Below are 14,653 nucleotides of genomic sequence, written 5' to 3' on the forward strand. Positions count from 1 at the left end.
CCTTATCCACCCCATACTACTTTACAATTCAGCAATTTCTTTTAACGATAACTAAATGTGGAAGCTCCACCGCGGCAGGGGGGAGCACAGGCGACTGTCTGCATGGTGGAGCTTCCACATTTAGTTATTGTTAAAATAAATTGCAGAATTGTAAAGTAGTACGCACACAATCTGATGCAGAATTCCCTCAGAAATAAGGGGTGCTGTACAGCTGTGATGGTGGGATTGTGAAGGGGGTGCTGGGCAGTAGGGGATCTGTGGGGGGGTCTCTGGGCGAGGGGGTATTGGGCGTAGGGATCTGTGGGGAGGTCTCTGGGCGAGGGGGCGCTGGGCGTAGGGATCTGTGGGTGGGGGAGCTGGGCGGGGGGTATGGTGTGCAGGGTGCTGTGCAGTTGTGGTGGGAGGTCAGTGGCAGGGTTCTCTGGGCGAGGGGGTGTCAGGCGTAGGGATCTGTGGGGAGGTCTCTGGGTTAGGGGGCGCTGGGATCAGTGGGCAGGTCTCTGGGCGAGGGGGCTCTGGGCGTAGGGATCTGTGGGGAGGTCTCTGGGCGAGGGGGTGTCGGGCGTAGGGATCTGTGGGGAGGTCTCTGGGCGAGGGGGCGCTGGGCGTAGGGATCTGTGGGGAGGTCTCTGGGTGAGGGGGTATTGGGCGTAGGGATCTGTGGGGAGGTCTCTGGGCGAGGGGGCACTGGGCGTAGGGATCTGTGGGGAGGTCTCTGGGCGAGGGGGTGCCGGGCGTAGGGATCTGTGGGGAGGTCTCTGGGCGAGGGGGTATTGGGCGTAGGGATCTGTGGGGAGGTCTCTGGGCGAGGGGGCGCTGGGCGTAGGGATCTGTGGGGAGGTCTCTGGGTGAGGGGGCGCTGGGGCGTAGGGATCTGTGGGGAGGCCTCTGGGCGAGGGGGTGTCGGGCTTAGGGATCTGTGGGGAAGTCTCTGGGCGAGGGGGTGTCGGGCGTAGGGATCTGTGGGGAAGTCTCTGGGCGAGGGGGTGTCGGGCGTAGGGATCTGTGGGGAAGGTCTCTGGGCAAGGGGGTGCCGGGCATAGGGATCTGTGGGGAAGGTCTCTGGGCAAGGGGGCGCTGGGATCTGTGGGGGAGGTCTCTGTGCATGGTGGTGCTTGTCGGGGGGGGCAGGGCACCGGGCAGGGGGGCAGTGTGGAATGGACACCCTGGCAGCAGAGGGCTGGACAGGCCAGTGTGCGTCTAGCAGTTGTGGGTTAGCGCCGCATTGCCCCCAGCCGTCCCCTCGCTCTGCAGACCACCCCCATCACGTGCCCTATTTCCCCAGTGGGGGTCCACAAATATGTTTGGTGCCGGGCCCACAAAAAGTTAGTCTGGCTCTGGCTCCACCCACATAGCCCTGAGCCCACAGTCCTCCGCCTCTAGAAGACACCCCATCCCCTAGGACGCCATTTTCACAGCCCCAGCCGGAAAACCCCTTTGCCACCCTACCGCGGGCAATGGGATGAGCGTGGGGCGTGCTAGGGTTGCCAGCTGGCCAGTTGTTGTGCTGCCTTGCCGGCTAAAAGATTTAACGTGCCAGGGTTTTGTGTTTTCACATTACAGCGCTCTGCAGTTCTCGCCTCTGGAGTCCAGACTGTAGTGCCGGGCTAGCAGTAAGGTAAGAAAAGTGACAACATAACATAAGTTTCAGAGCAGGAGCCATGTTAGTCTGTATCAGCAAAAAGAACAGGATCCTTGTGGTGCCGTAGAGACTAACACATTTATTTGAGCGTACGCTTTTGTGGGCTCCAGCCCACTTCATTGGATGCAGAAGAGCAAGGTGGAGTTTGGCAGGTGAATAAATATATACTTGCAGAGATGAGTGTGTAGCATTACTAGGCAGGTCAATACAATCAGGCGGGATGTGGCCCATTACTAACTATTGATGAGAAGTTGTGAATACGAAAAGGGAGAAAATCTTTTGGAGTGAGCCAGCCACTCCCAGTCTCTATTCAGGCCGGGTGTGATGCAGTCAAACTTGCAGATGGATTCCAGCACAGCAGTTTCTCAGCTCTCTGTGAGCTCAGATCAAGTGTGAGTAGTTTCTTGGCTTATCCAAGGCCAGGATCAAGTGTCTTTATGTTTTTGGTCTTTTAGCCTCGACTTAAAAACCTTGTCTATGTCTCTGGGACCTTGAAGTAAAAAAAAAATTAGCTCAGCAGTTTCACACCGAGGTCTGGTTTTGAAGTTTTTTTAAGTACGACAACTTTCAAGTTTGTCACTGAGTGTCCAGGGAGATTAAAATGCTCTCGTAATTTGTCTTATATTTGTGTCCGTGATGGGTCTCTAAAACAGGCTAGTAGTCGCTCACTATAGTGGCGCTGGGACCCGTTTTGCTGCTAGGGCAGTGGTGTGTGTGTGTGTGTGTCCTGAAGAAATTAAAGGAAAACGATCAGAGAAGGGAAGTGATGCTTGGCAGCAAGACAGCAGTGGTGTTCTGGGTTATCAATTTTTTTTATCTGCATTATCCATTTTCTTCATTATCCATATTTGCATTTCTTTTCAGAGCTCCTCTGCTTCTAGTTTCATCTCCAGTGTTTCCACCAGAATGCCCCTTCTTTTAAGGATCTAGCTCCCAGTTCAATTTTATATCTAGGTACCCCTTTGTAAACTGGCTTCCCCCACAAATAAAAGGGTTCTGTTCAGGGACGGCTCTAGGGACTTTGCCACCCCAAACACGGCAGGCAGGCTGCCTTTGGCGGCTTGCCCTCGGGAGGTCCGCTGAAGCCGCGGGACCAGTGGACTCTCCGCAGGCATGTCGCCGAAGGCAGCCTGCCTGCCGCCCTCGCGGCGACCGGCAGAGTGCCCCCCGTGGCTTGCCGCCCCAGGCACGCGCTTGGCGTGCTGGGGCCTGGAGCCACCTCTGGTTCTGTTGTGGATGATCTCCAGACAGATGGACCTTTTACCATAGTTAATTAATTGCTTTTGGTCCTACACAAAGGTCTGATGTTACCGGGAGGCCATGTTTGAGAACAGAATATGGTCCCTCTTCTTTCAATTTTAGTTTTGATCTTAGGGTTCCAAGGTTTTCAATAATATATTTGAAATTCTACTCAATTTAGAATGTCCATCGACCATTTGTGCACTGAAAATGTAAAAATACAGAAACTGCTGCTAGGAAACGCCCTTCAGTTGCCGCGTGCCATGAAACAGTCTTTTGGTTAAGGTCTAATGAAATATGATTCATGAGCATCACCCAAATTGTTGCAGGGCCACAAGGTGTGAAACAATTCCCTGCAGGGTAGTGGTGGGGTTTCGCTCTTTTCAAATCTATTTGTGTCTGTAGCGTAGCCCCTGGTACCACAGTGAGAGTTGCCCGGCAGGACTGTGTAAATCGGCCGTCGCTCCACCAGAATCAATGGGGCCAGATCCCAGCTGGGGTCACTGGGCGTCGCTCTGACAGCGGAGCGGTGCCGAGTTGCTCCTGTTGGGGATCTGGCTGTATCGGTTCGAGTGGCTCTTTGTCCCTCTCCATCGAGCCCCAGCTGAAAAGATATCGTTCATCTTCCAGGTTGCAGGAGGAGCAGCCGCTGGACGAAGCAGGAATTTCCCAAGCATGCTGCTCGTGCATTTCACCTCGCCTTAGATCGTCAACAGAGAACCAGCGTTAGGGGCACCGGGCAAACCACGGCCGGCAGCTCAGCGTCATTGCGGCTGGAGAACCTGAGTCCCTCTGGAACGTGTCCCGTGAGCTGAGGCAACAGGACCCGAGGGGTCTGGAAAGGCCAGGTGTGAAATCACAATGTGTCATAGCAAAGGGAAACCCCACTACCATGTCGCTGAGCCCACAGGGGATGTGTACCTGGCCAGGTTACTCTCCTGTCCCCAGCTGCTGAGCACGGAGACCCTGCAGGATGTGCGGGATGCACTGGAGACTCAGGGAGTGCTGGACGAGGAGCTGGGAGCCTGCTTTGAGCGGGCCCTGGCAGAGTTTCCCCAGGAGCCCCCGTGTGTGCAGAACAACGCAGAGATGGTGATCCAGAGCGATGAGACTGAGCTGACGTTCCTTTCTGGGAAGGGCAAATGTAAGATCAGGATCTCTGACAATGGTGCCTGCTATGAGGTTAAAGAGCCAACGGCCCGGGTGTACTTGGCCAGGTTAAAGTCCCGTCCCCAGAAGCTGAGCACCAAGTCCCTGCAGGGTGTGCGGGATGCGCTGGAGAAGTGGGGGTTGCTGGACGAGGAGCTGGGAGCCTGCTTTGAGCGGGCCCTGGAGGAGTTCTCCCGGGAGCCCCACTGTGTGAAGCGCAACGCCCGGATGGTGATCAGGCATGAGCACACCGAGCTGGTGTTTGTGTCAGGCCAGGGGCAATGTGAGATCACTGTGTCCGAAGGTGAGAGGGAGCCCTGCTACGAGGTGAAGGAGCCCACGGTGACGGTGTATCAGGAGAGGTTACGCTCCCGCCCACAAAGGCTGAGCGTGGGGAACCTGCAGAGAATTCGCGACAGGCTGGAGTCCTGGGAGGTGATGACCAAGGAGCTGAGACGCTGCTTCGATCTGGTGCTGAGGGAATTCCCCAAAGAGCCGGAGTGCGTCCGGGACAACCCCAGGATGTGCGTCGCCTGGGACGAGACGAAGCTGCGACTGGTGTCTGAAGATGGGGACTGCGAGGTCTCCGTGACCTGCTGTGACGGGAAGCCCAGCTATGAGGTGAAGGTGAAGAGCTGGGCGATGTATTGGGAGAAGATGCGTCTCTCTGAATGGCTGCTGAGCACTGAGAACCTGCAGAGTGTGCGGGGAGAGGTGCGGGGTCTATCAGGGGCTCCCGAGAAGGTCAAGGAGGCCTTGAACGTGGCCGTTAGGGATTTCTCCGCTGAGCCGGGCTGCCTGCAGGAGAACGCCCGGCTGGTCATTGAGTGCGACAAGGGTGAGATGGTCTTTGTCTCCGGGAAAGGGGAGAATACAGTAGACGTGTGCGTCATCGATGGGAAGGTCAGTTACAATGTCAGAGCCACCAAGAGGGTGGCTTTCCTTAGGATGTTCCTGAAACTACTCCCCAAGATCCCTGAGGCCTTGAAGATGCTCATCCCCATCTTAGCCCAATTCCTGCCGATGGTGTTGGGAGCGCCGGGACAGAGCCCAGGCACAGGTACGTGACCCCTGGATCTGCCCCAGGCCCCACCTGCACTCCATCCCTTCCCCCAAGGCCACACCTCCACCCTAGTCCCACCTCTTCCCACCCTGTTCTGCCCTTGTCCCCCAGCACACCACATCTTCTCTCCCCTTCCCCCCAACCTCCTGCATGCCACCAAACAGCTGTTTGCAGCAGGTGGGAGTGGGGTGAAGGGAGGAGGAGGTGCTGATAGGGGGGCTGCCGGTGGGTGCTCAGCACCCACCATTTTCCCCCCATGGATGCTCCAGACCCAGACTACCCACAGAGTTGGTGCCTATGAACCCAGGAGTCCTGGCTCCCAGTCCCCCCTGCTCTAACCACCAGCCCTCCCCTCTCCCAGAGCCAGGGAGAGAACCCAGGAGTCCTGGCTCCCAGCCCCCATGTGACCAGGATAGGAGGATACTGAGGGGATGTTATGCCCACCTCTATTTCACTCCCCTTCTCCCTGCTCCCTCCCCCTCTCTCTTTGCAGAAGCCTGGCTCAAGATCTGCCTTGTCAGACAGCCGTCCTCAGAGCTCAGCCAGATCGTGAGGTCTGCATCAGCGTTCCTGGTGCCAACATGATGCGGCACAAACAGACCTCAAATCCGCCGCGACTGTGTATGGAGAATGTTAACAGCTATGGCACTGTCCCACCCCCACATCAAAAATCTGCCGCTCGGTTCCCCTCACACTGACACGGCCAAAACATTTAGCCACCGACCTGTGTGCACCCCCATCTGATGCCTCTTAAATTCCATGCCCCCTAGACACTCAGCCAGTAGAAGGCTGATGGTGCACCCCCAACACACAAGACTTACGGTCTATAGAAAGACACCCAAATGGAAACTGGGAGCTCATATTCCTCCAGGGATATAATCTGTGAATCTAAGGCCAGAAGAAACTACCATATCTACTCCAACCTCCTATGTAACACCAGCCCGAAGACTTCCCTGAATTAATTCCTCTTTGGACTAGAGTAAGATCTCTTAGATCAACTTCCCATCCCTGATTTTAAAATGACCAATGATGGAGGTGGTTAGAAAGTACAATATATAAATCAATTTCCTTTCGCTTAGCTAAGCGTATCCCCGAACCTTTAAACTGCTGTTGGTCAGCTAAGTCAGGAAGTTTTTAGGAAATCCACCTATCTGTATATTTCTTTCTCTAACCTCATAAGGCGCTAAAGAACTCACCAAAGATCAGCCGTCTGTGAACGTGTCGACATGGGGAAATCAACCAGCGTAGTTATAGGGAATAATTAGATCACTCTAGCAACACCAGCATGATTCCCCATGTGGCCAGTCTGTACTTGACGGTGTGTAAAGAGGAGAAATTATGTAGCGGTATAAATTTCCATTCAATTTCCCCATGTAGACAAGCTGTTCGACCCTAAATCTAAGTGCCTATTTTCCTGTGGAGATTGATTCATTTCTAGCCCATAGGGCTGATTTAACCTTTATTGTATTCAGCTGTAATGCAAGGAACCTACAGGCCTGTACCCTGTAAGACATTGGCTTCAGCAAGTTAGCATAAGTCTAGTTAAATAGGGTAGGCCTGCGACCTGTGGCATAGAGAGAGGGCCTAGAGGTTCCCTCTCAGTCTGAGGAACTACACCTCTACCCCGATAGAACGCTGTCCTCGGGAGCCAAAAAATCTTACCACGTTATAGATGAAACCGCGTTATATTGAACTTGCTTTGATCCACCGGAGTGTGCAACCCCCGCCCCTCCCGAGCACTGCTTTACCGCGTTATATCCGAATTTGTATTCTATCGGGTCGCGTTGTATTGGGGTAGAGGTGTAGAGAATGAGTTGGGGCCAGAAAAGGTTAAGCGACTAGCAGGCTAAATGGCCCAAATTCTACCTTGAAAGACATTATAAAAGTATGTGCATTATAATTAGGCTATTCCTTATAAATAGCTAACGAAACCATGTTAGATAGACTAGAGCTTTCAGATGTAGACTTGTACTGGTAGAGAATTGGAAGAAGATAGTGATTGTATTGATCTGTGTTTCCCGATATCTTGTTAGAGGTTAACGATGTAACCAGACAATTCCTGTCTGTTACTATGTTCTACTGATTCAGGGATCAAAAGGGGATATTAACGTTTAGATGGAACTTGGGTGTGATAATACCATTGTCTCTATTTCTCTTTGAAGTCTGTAGTGAACTATGAATTGGCTTAATGGAGAATTACCTTATGCTGATGAATGCAATCGCCTTTGTATACATAGGCAATAGGAGGTTTTACTGCAAAGCCGCAATGTATATTACCTATTCTTCACCCAAGGAATAGCTGCTGTCACGAGGCTATCCATAGCCTGCCAGCGATTTATAAAAGAACTCTCAGGGCCCCATCCTGTCCTCTCAGATCTGCTTAAACTTGGTCAGGGAAAGCTTGAGCTGCAAGACAGAGGTGTCCAGCTCCAGTCTGGATCACCCTGCTGCTGCTCGTGGAAAAATTTGAACAAACTCTCTCTATGGACTGTCTAATTGGATTATAAGCCAATGAACTGATTCTGGGAAGAACTTCTTTGCAAGCCAGCACCCCACCATCTCTACTATGAACCTGCCCTAAGAACGCTAGTCATATCTGTAGGTACAATCTTTTAACCACAATACGCTCTTCCATTTCTTTTTTTTAATAAACTTTAGTTTGGTTAATAAGAATTGGCTGTAAATGCGTATTTGGGTGAGATCTGAAATATTCATTGACCTGGTGGGTGACGTGTCCGATCCCTTGAAACTGGTAGACCTTCATGTGTGATGAACAAGATTTTCAGTAATCCTCACCATATTTGCCTTGGCTGTCTGGGTGGGAGCCTGTGATGGGGTGCACTTGCCCCACACTGGAGAGGAAGGGGTTAAGCCAGCACTCTTGGCAGCAGAAGCCACGCCCCCTCGCCCCTACTGGGCATGCTCCAACCGCGGCTGCTGCGGTATAAAAAGGAGCAGCTCAGCTCAGTCTGGGCTGACCGCCGAGGGGGAAGGACGCACTGCGCCAGCTCAAGCCTGGGAGCAGCCAGAACCGCAGACCGTGGGAGCAGGAAACGCCAGGACCCAGACAGGTGCTCAGGAACCTGTGGACGCCCCAGGGAGATTTCAGTGTCTGGGAGCAGCGCCGCCCAAGGGGCCTGGAGGCTCCAAGGGTGCCTAGTCTTCAGCTGCAGGAGTCATGGTAAGAAGTAGCTCAGGGAGGGACTAGCCAGTGTCCCTGCAACTTTGGTGTGTTTCAGGGGGATTCCCTGCCCACTGGGTGGCAAACCCATTTGCCACTACAAGGCCATGGGATGGGACCCAGTGGAACAGGGAGGACCCGGGTCCCCCTACCCCAGCCACCCTCTTTGGGGGGCAGCCCACCAACCCCCTCCTATGGACTCCGGCCATTGGTCCACACTTCACTACAGCCAAGGGGAGCCCTACTGACTCTGGTCATGGGGCCGCGTGGTCCTGAGGCTGAGGGCAGCCATATTGACTAAACCACAGGGCTACCACACCCTTGCCCCATCCCACAGTGGCGGGGTGTACTTGCCCCGTGACAAAGCCCCAGGCTGGGGTGCTTTAAGGGAGTTGTGGTTTTGGCGTCTCTGTAACCAGGAAGGTGTCGTAGACGCTGTTTTGTTGCTGGCTAAGTGAATCTAATTATTAGATTAAACCCATCAGTTTTGGGGGGTCTCTGCCCTGTTCTTTGATGTTTGTCCTGACTGAGCGTTCTCAGCGTCCCCCACCCCACCCCCAGGCACAAACGGTATCAGAGTTAAAATAGCATTAATAGGCTAACTTATAGGACTAGGGCACCGCAGTATTATATGGGTGAGGAAGTTAGATCTGGGCACGGAAGGCCGAGCGTTAGCACAAACATTCACAATGGTGCTCCAGCCCTGCCGCAGGGCAAACCGCTGTGTCGAGGGGAGATTTTCCCATTACGGAGAGCTTACCTTGGAAGAGCCCTTCCCACCACTTGACCTTTCAGCTCTACTGTTCTCTGCCATCAACCTTGGGCATGGGGGAACCTGGCCCGTCAGACTCTCTGGGCACGCCAGAGGCAGGACTGGGCCTTCATCACTTACCACCAGGGCCTCCAGGAAGGGTGTGAGAATGCAGGTCCAAGAGCTTATGCAAGGAATGGTGCCACATATCCCTGAAGCTATCCTATTCCTATCTTCATATGGGGCTTGGCGCTTTTCTGGATTTATTTCTTGGCTTAATACAGCTCTCTAAGGCTGCACTTTGCCCTCAGTGTGTGTGCCCTTGTCATCCACCCCGAGGGTCCCTGCACGATACTGAACTCATGGGTTTTAGCTCTGAGTTGTCTGCTTCTGGGACAAGAACCTTCTTATCTTCTGGTCACCTGGCCAGCGATACAAATACTGTTGACTGTTAAAAAGGAGGCGGCAACAGGTCGTATCCTTATAGTTGATTGCACAGCGAAACTAGATTGCACAGACATGACTGGACAACTGCTGCTTTAACCCTGTTAGGAATGGCCTGCTCTTTGAGCCAACGAAAACGGGAGGATTCATGAAGGGGATTAACTGATGCCACCAAAACCCATGCCAAATATTTTCACTCCCAGTTGAAAACCCTACTTTTGTCCATCTTTATGAACCGATACGCATTTTCTATGTGTGTTTAAACTGCCCCGTGACTTCTGTTTGGTGTTGCTTGGGGGTGACTCGTGGGAGAGGCACAAGGGGTCAAGTGACCCCAGCAGCCAGCCCAGGTGGGGAGAGGAAGGGGCGGGGTCAGAGCCGAAAGGGAAGTGGTGGGGCCAGAGCCTCTTGTCTTCCAGCCACACTGCCCACCCAGGCTCAGCTTCTGGGGACAGGAGCAAACTCTGAGCATGCCAGGAAGGGTTGGGAGAGGAGTCATGGGGGGAGCACATGGGGAGGTCACGTGCCCCACCTTTAGCTGGTGCCCCCCTTTGTGTCCCTCCCATGAGTCACCCCCAACTACAAAATGAAATCAAAGAAATGTTTGTAAAAAATACTGACCCAATTTAGAGGAACTAGAAGGTTCTGTTCGGTTTTTCTTTTTGAACTGTTGCCTTTTATTTTATTTCTAGTGAATTGTGTAATGTGGTCTGACACCACCGGGGGTTCGGCTCTGGGGCCTGTAGTTTCAAGCTCAAGCAAGTGAAAGTCACGGCCGCTACTTGCTGCAGATGTGGCGTCTCTAGGAACGCACAGAGACCAAGGGCAGTGACCACACAGACATTCACAAGCACAACGTCTAGTTTGTTGTACAACTTTTTACGCTAGTTACAGTTAAAGTTATGATTACCCAAGCCCATAGAAATCCTAGACCAACCTATGCACACATTACACCTATAAACATCCTCACATCCTTAGCGATATTCTTTGGGGCTGATGGCTGCCTTGCCAACTGACCATCAGCAGAGCAATGGTTCCTGCTGGAGTTTTCCCGTAGGGAACTCAACTTTCCCAATCCGGGCACCCCCTCTTTTATAACATGATTCTGACCATACCTCATACCCTGCAGTTAGAACACGTGTTAGAACAATGCGACTACCGGGTAGCTTGTGGTCAAAATTAATCCTACAATTCATTTTTCGCAATAAGAACATAAGAATGGCCTGACTGGGTCAGACCAAAGGTCCATCTAGCCCAGCATCCTGTCTTCCAACGGTGGCCAGAGCCAGATGCCCCAGAGTGAATGAACAGAACAGGGAATCATCAAGTGACCCATCCCCTGGCAAACAGAGGCTAGGGACACCATTCCCGCCCATCCGGGCATGTACCCATTGGTACATCTTTTCCCCGTAATTTTATGGCATCAGCTTATTATTCAGTCACTTACTTATGTCAGCATTTCTTAGCTCTAAGACTAAGGCCCGGTATGGCTAAGCTACAATTTTACAGCCTGCAGGTCTTGCGTTTCAACTCTACTTACCTAGATACTCAATAGGTAATTATCCCTTCTGACAACTGATCAATCTTATACTTCCAGAATCCTACAACTTAACCCTATTTAGCGAACAATGATAAGGAAATATGGAAATATGGAAAGGTAGAAGCACCCAGCTTTGGAGTGTTCAAAGGAGCAAATTCTTGTTAGTTGTGTAGGTTGATGCAGACACCCCATGAATGGCAAAGGATGAAACTGAAACTGAAAAATCTTCCCATGAGAGAATCACATCCGGAAAAGAGCTCTGCAAGTTTCTCTCTTTCACCCTGATCCCAGTAAAATAAACTAACTCACCCACCTTGTCTCCCTGAATCAGGCGTATTTCTGGTACGCCACCGCCATCTCCTGGCCATTGTCTGGAGCACCAGAGAAACCAGAGAGCACCTAAGTGACAAGTGTCGGATAGAAAGCAGAGGGCAGCACTGTCTATCGGGTATAACAACCCTGAAGTCTTTGAGAGCCTCAGAAGCTGCTGAGCTCAGAGTTGCGACCAGATTCCTGTGGCGCGTCAGACCAGCTTCTTCCATCCAGCCCAGGGTTACCAGGAACATGTAGCCGTGAGAATTCCTTTCAGAGGTTGCATTTCTCCTTGTTTTAGACCAACTATTTGAAAGCTGCCTTGCCAGAGTTTCATTTGCTCCACAGTGAGATCCCACGGGATTTCCAGAGCTTCGCAGAGTTTCCGGCTGGTAGATCATCTACTCTGACCTCCTGCATAATACGGGCCCCTAAATACCCAGACACCCTTGTATTGAGCTCAAGAACTTGTGGTTCACAAATGTGTATCCTCCAGAAAGGCAACCGATCCGGATTAGAAGACATCAGTTCCCTTGATGTTAAACATTTGTGCCTTGTTCCTCCTTGGCATTTGTCTGGCTTTAACCTCTCAGCCATTGGTTCTTAATCGGCCTCTCTTCACGAGATTAAAGGAGCTTTTCGTACCAGGTATTTTCTCCTCATGAAGGTTACTTGTACATTAATCAAATTGCCTCTTGATTTTCCTTTTGTACTCAATTAAACGGCGTGAGCTCCTCCACTCTCTCATGGCAAGGCATTTTCTCCACCCCTTCTGTAAGCTGGCGGTGGGTTATAGGGATAAGATAGAGGTAGCTAGCAGGCTGTTATGTAATGTCCTGCAGGCCTAAGGCCTGAATCACAATCAACTTAGCATAACCGAGGCCTGAGGAACCGTACACACCTGGTGTTCCAGGAAACCGAGGGGTACGTGATGGGAGAAGGTGAAGAGAGGATTTCAGGATTTGGGATCTCAGGGAAAGTTGCCAGGCTGTTGAGCATAATGGAAACCTACCTGTGCTAACCACAGCTGCACCATGGCAACTAATTAACCCAAATGCTAATGAGCAGGAGGTAGATGGTCAATTAGCATATGGAAGTTAGGCACCCCATCTTAGTGTGGAAGTACGAATAAGGCAAAAAGGGGGAAACCAGCACTGCCTACTTAGAAGGTAGGGCGGGCGAGAGCCCATCTTAAAGTTACTAGCCAGATCCAGTGTGGGTGGCTTTGAGAAGGTCTCAGATGGAGTAAAAGCTGTTAAGGGATTCACACAGCCCTATGAGCAAGGGGCTGGGTTTGGCCAGTGGTGTTGGAACAGGAATGTCTCCATGTAGAGTCTGTGAGTGAAAAGTCTGTGTCTTGGGTTCAGAGGACAGATTTGGTTACTGGTGTGTCAAAGCAGAACAGTTTTATGGCTGAAGGCGTGAGAATGCAGGGGAGAGCGAGCAAATTCTCACCCTCAGACCCTCTGGATTTGTGTGGTATCTCTGTAAGACAGAGTCCAGCCTTGGAATTGGTAGCAGCTGAGAATCTAAAAGCTCGTGTCTGTGTTGATGCAAATTACCTGACTGACTGGGGGAGAAAGAAGACTTGCCACAAATACTTCTGTTCTTTTTGCTAACAGCTGTTAGCACAGAGAGCCCCCGCCCCCATCAGCCAGTGAATTCTGTTAAGCAAGAGGAATCGGGGTTCAATCCTTCAGGACGAGGAGGAAAGAGAGAATTTAATTTTGCAAAGGGAAGCCACAGGGTAACCCTAAAATGCCCAAACCCCAATGGTATTGGGTCAAAGGTGCGGCATGACAAATGTGATTGTAGATGGACACTTGCGATACATTTGTTGTTATTGCTAATGACGGTTTTTGTAACTAATGTGTTGGTATTACCAAAAACTGTGAAAATGTACAATGGGCCTAATCTTTTGGCAAATCCCTTAAACGTGCTAAGGGTGGTACATAAGGACACGCTTGCTGTTAAAAAGCCTTGTAATGCTGATGTTTCACAGTTAGTGCCTGTAACAAGTATTGGGACTTTTCACAGGGGAAAAGACATTCCAGACCCGATGTGCTGTATGGAAAAGGGAAACTGAGGCACCCGACCATATTGCTTTGACGGCTAAATGCCAAGATTCCTGTACTATGGACAACATTGTCCCGATATTAATTGGGTTCCAAAGATTTGCCAGAGCTTGTGTGGATAAAGTAGCTGTATGATGTTCTTTAGCTCTTGGCAAGATCCCATGAGACATACAGGAATCCTGCTGCAACAGCGGATGCAATCCACTATTGTTCTAACCAAGTTTTACCTTGAGTTTGTAAAGAGATTCAATCATGTTATTGAACATGACTTGGATAAACCATTTCTGTTACACACTGGTACGGCTTCTAACCCAACACTAGCTGCAGTAAAACAGACTCAAGGATGGACACAAGCTCATTGTGTCAACTGCCCCTTTTAATCGACCCGGTGCCTTCCAGCTGCGCGCCGCCCCACTTAGCGCTCTCCCCAGGGTCAGATTAAGTCTCCTGTGGGCCCAGGGCATTTAGATTTTGTGGGGCCCCCTGTATTCACATCTTTTTCCTAATTTAAAAAGAAATGATCACAGTCGTGGCATCAAGGCTACTAATGCTGTATTCAACTTGCCTTTTAATTAACATCAAGCCGTTCTGGGGTTACATTTCAGCCTTCAAACGTAGAATACAGTTACGTGAATTCAGAATAGCCTACGTCTTATCTTAGAACAGCGTTATAGTCGTTTCTTTCTGGGAGGGAGTTTGGGTGCAGGAGGGGGCTGGGGCAGGGGGTTGGGGTGTGGGCTCTGAAAGGGACTTTGGGTGCAGGAGGGGGCTGGGGCAGGGGGTTGGGGCTCAGGGGGTATGATGTTCAGGCTCTGGGAAGGACTTTGGGTGCAGGAGAGGGCTGGGGCAGGGGGTTGGGGTGCAGGGGGTATGATATGCAGGCTCTGGGAAGGACTTTGGGTGCAGGAGGGGGCTGGGGCAGGGGGTTTGGGTGCAGGAAGGGGTGAGGGCTCTGAAAGGGAGTTTGGGTGCAGGAGGGGGATTCTGACCTGGGGCAGGGGGTTGGGGGCAGGGGGCATGATGTGCGGGCTCTGGGAAGGACTTTGGGTGCAGGAGGGGGCTGGGGCAGGGGGTTGGGTGCAGGGGGTATGATGTGCGGGCTCTGGGAAGGAGTTTTGGGTGCAGGACGGGGCTCCAGGCTGGGGCAGAGGGTTGGGGTGCAGGGTGGGGTGTGGGCTTTCGAAGGGAGTTTGGGTGCAGGAGGAGGATTCTGACCTGGGACAGGGGGTTGGGGGGAAGGTTGGGGTGCAAGGTGCA

At 51.8% G+C, this 14,653-nt stretch overlaps 1 protein-coding gene and 1 long non-coding RNA gene across 3 annotated transcripts in view; one reads left to right on the forward strand and one right to left on the reverse strand.

Moving 5' to 3' along the window:
• LOC127032955 (uncharacterized) overlaps nucleotides 1-1,566 on the reverse strand; it is a 33,752-nt gene extending 32,186 nt beyond the window's left edge. Inside the window, exon 1 of the mRNA XM_050920626.1 lies at nucleotides 1,450-1,566. The gene's annotated coding sequence lies outside the window, so the exon portion shown is untranslated. The remainder of the gene's footprint in view (nucleotides 1-1,449) is intronic.
• Nucleotides 1,567-5,075: 3,509 nt separating this feature from the next.
• Nucleotides 5,076-14,037, forward strand: LOC127032965 (uncharacterized). Of its 2 annotated transcripts, none has more exons than XR_007768986.1 (2): nucleotides 5,076-8,274; nucleotides 13,359-14,037. It is a non-coding gene; the product is annotated as an uncharacterized LOC127032965 (long non-coding RNA). The 2 variants fall into 2 exon arrangements; XR_007768987.1 differs by lacking the exon at nucleotides 5,076-8,274 and adding an exon at nucleotides 11,855-11,969.
• Nucleotides 14,038-14,653: the final 616 nt, after the last annotated feature.

This window comes from Gopherus flavomarginatus, chromosome 12 (assembly GCF_025201925.1).
Source record: "Gopherus flavomarginatus isolate rGopFla2 chromosome 12, rGopFla2.mat.asm, whole genome shotgun sequence".
NCBI lineage: Eukaryota > Metazoa > Chordata > Testudines > Testudinidae > Gopherus > Gopherus flavomarginatus.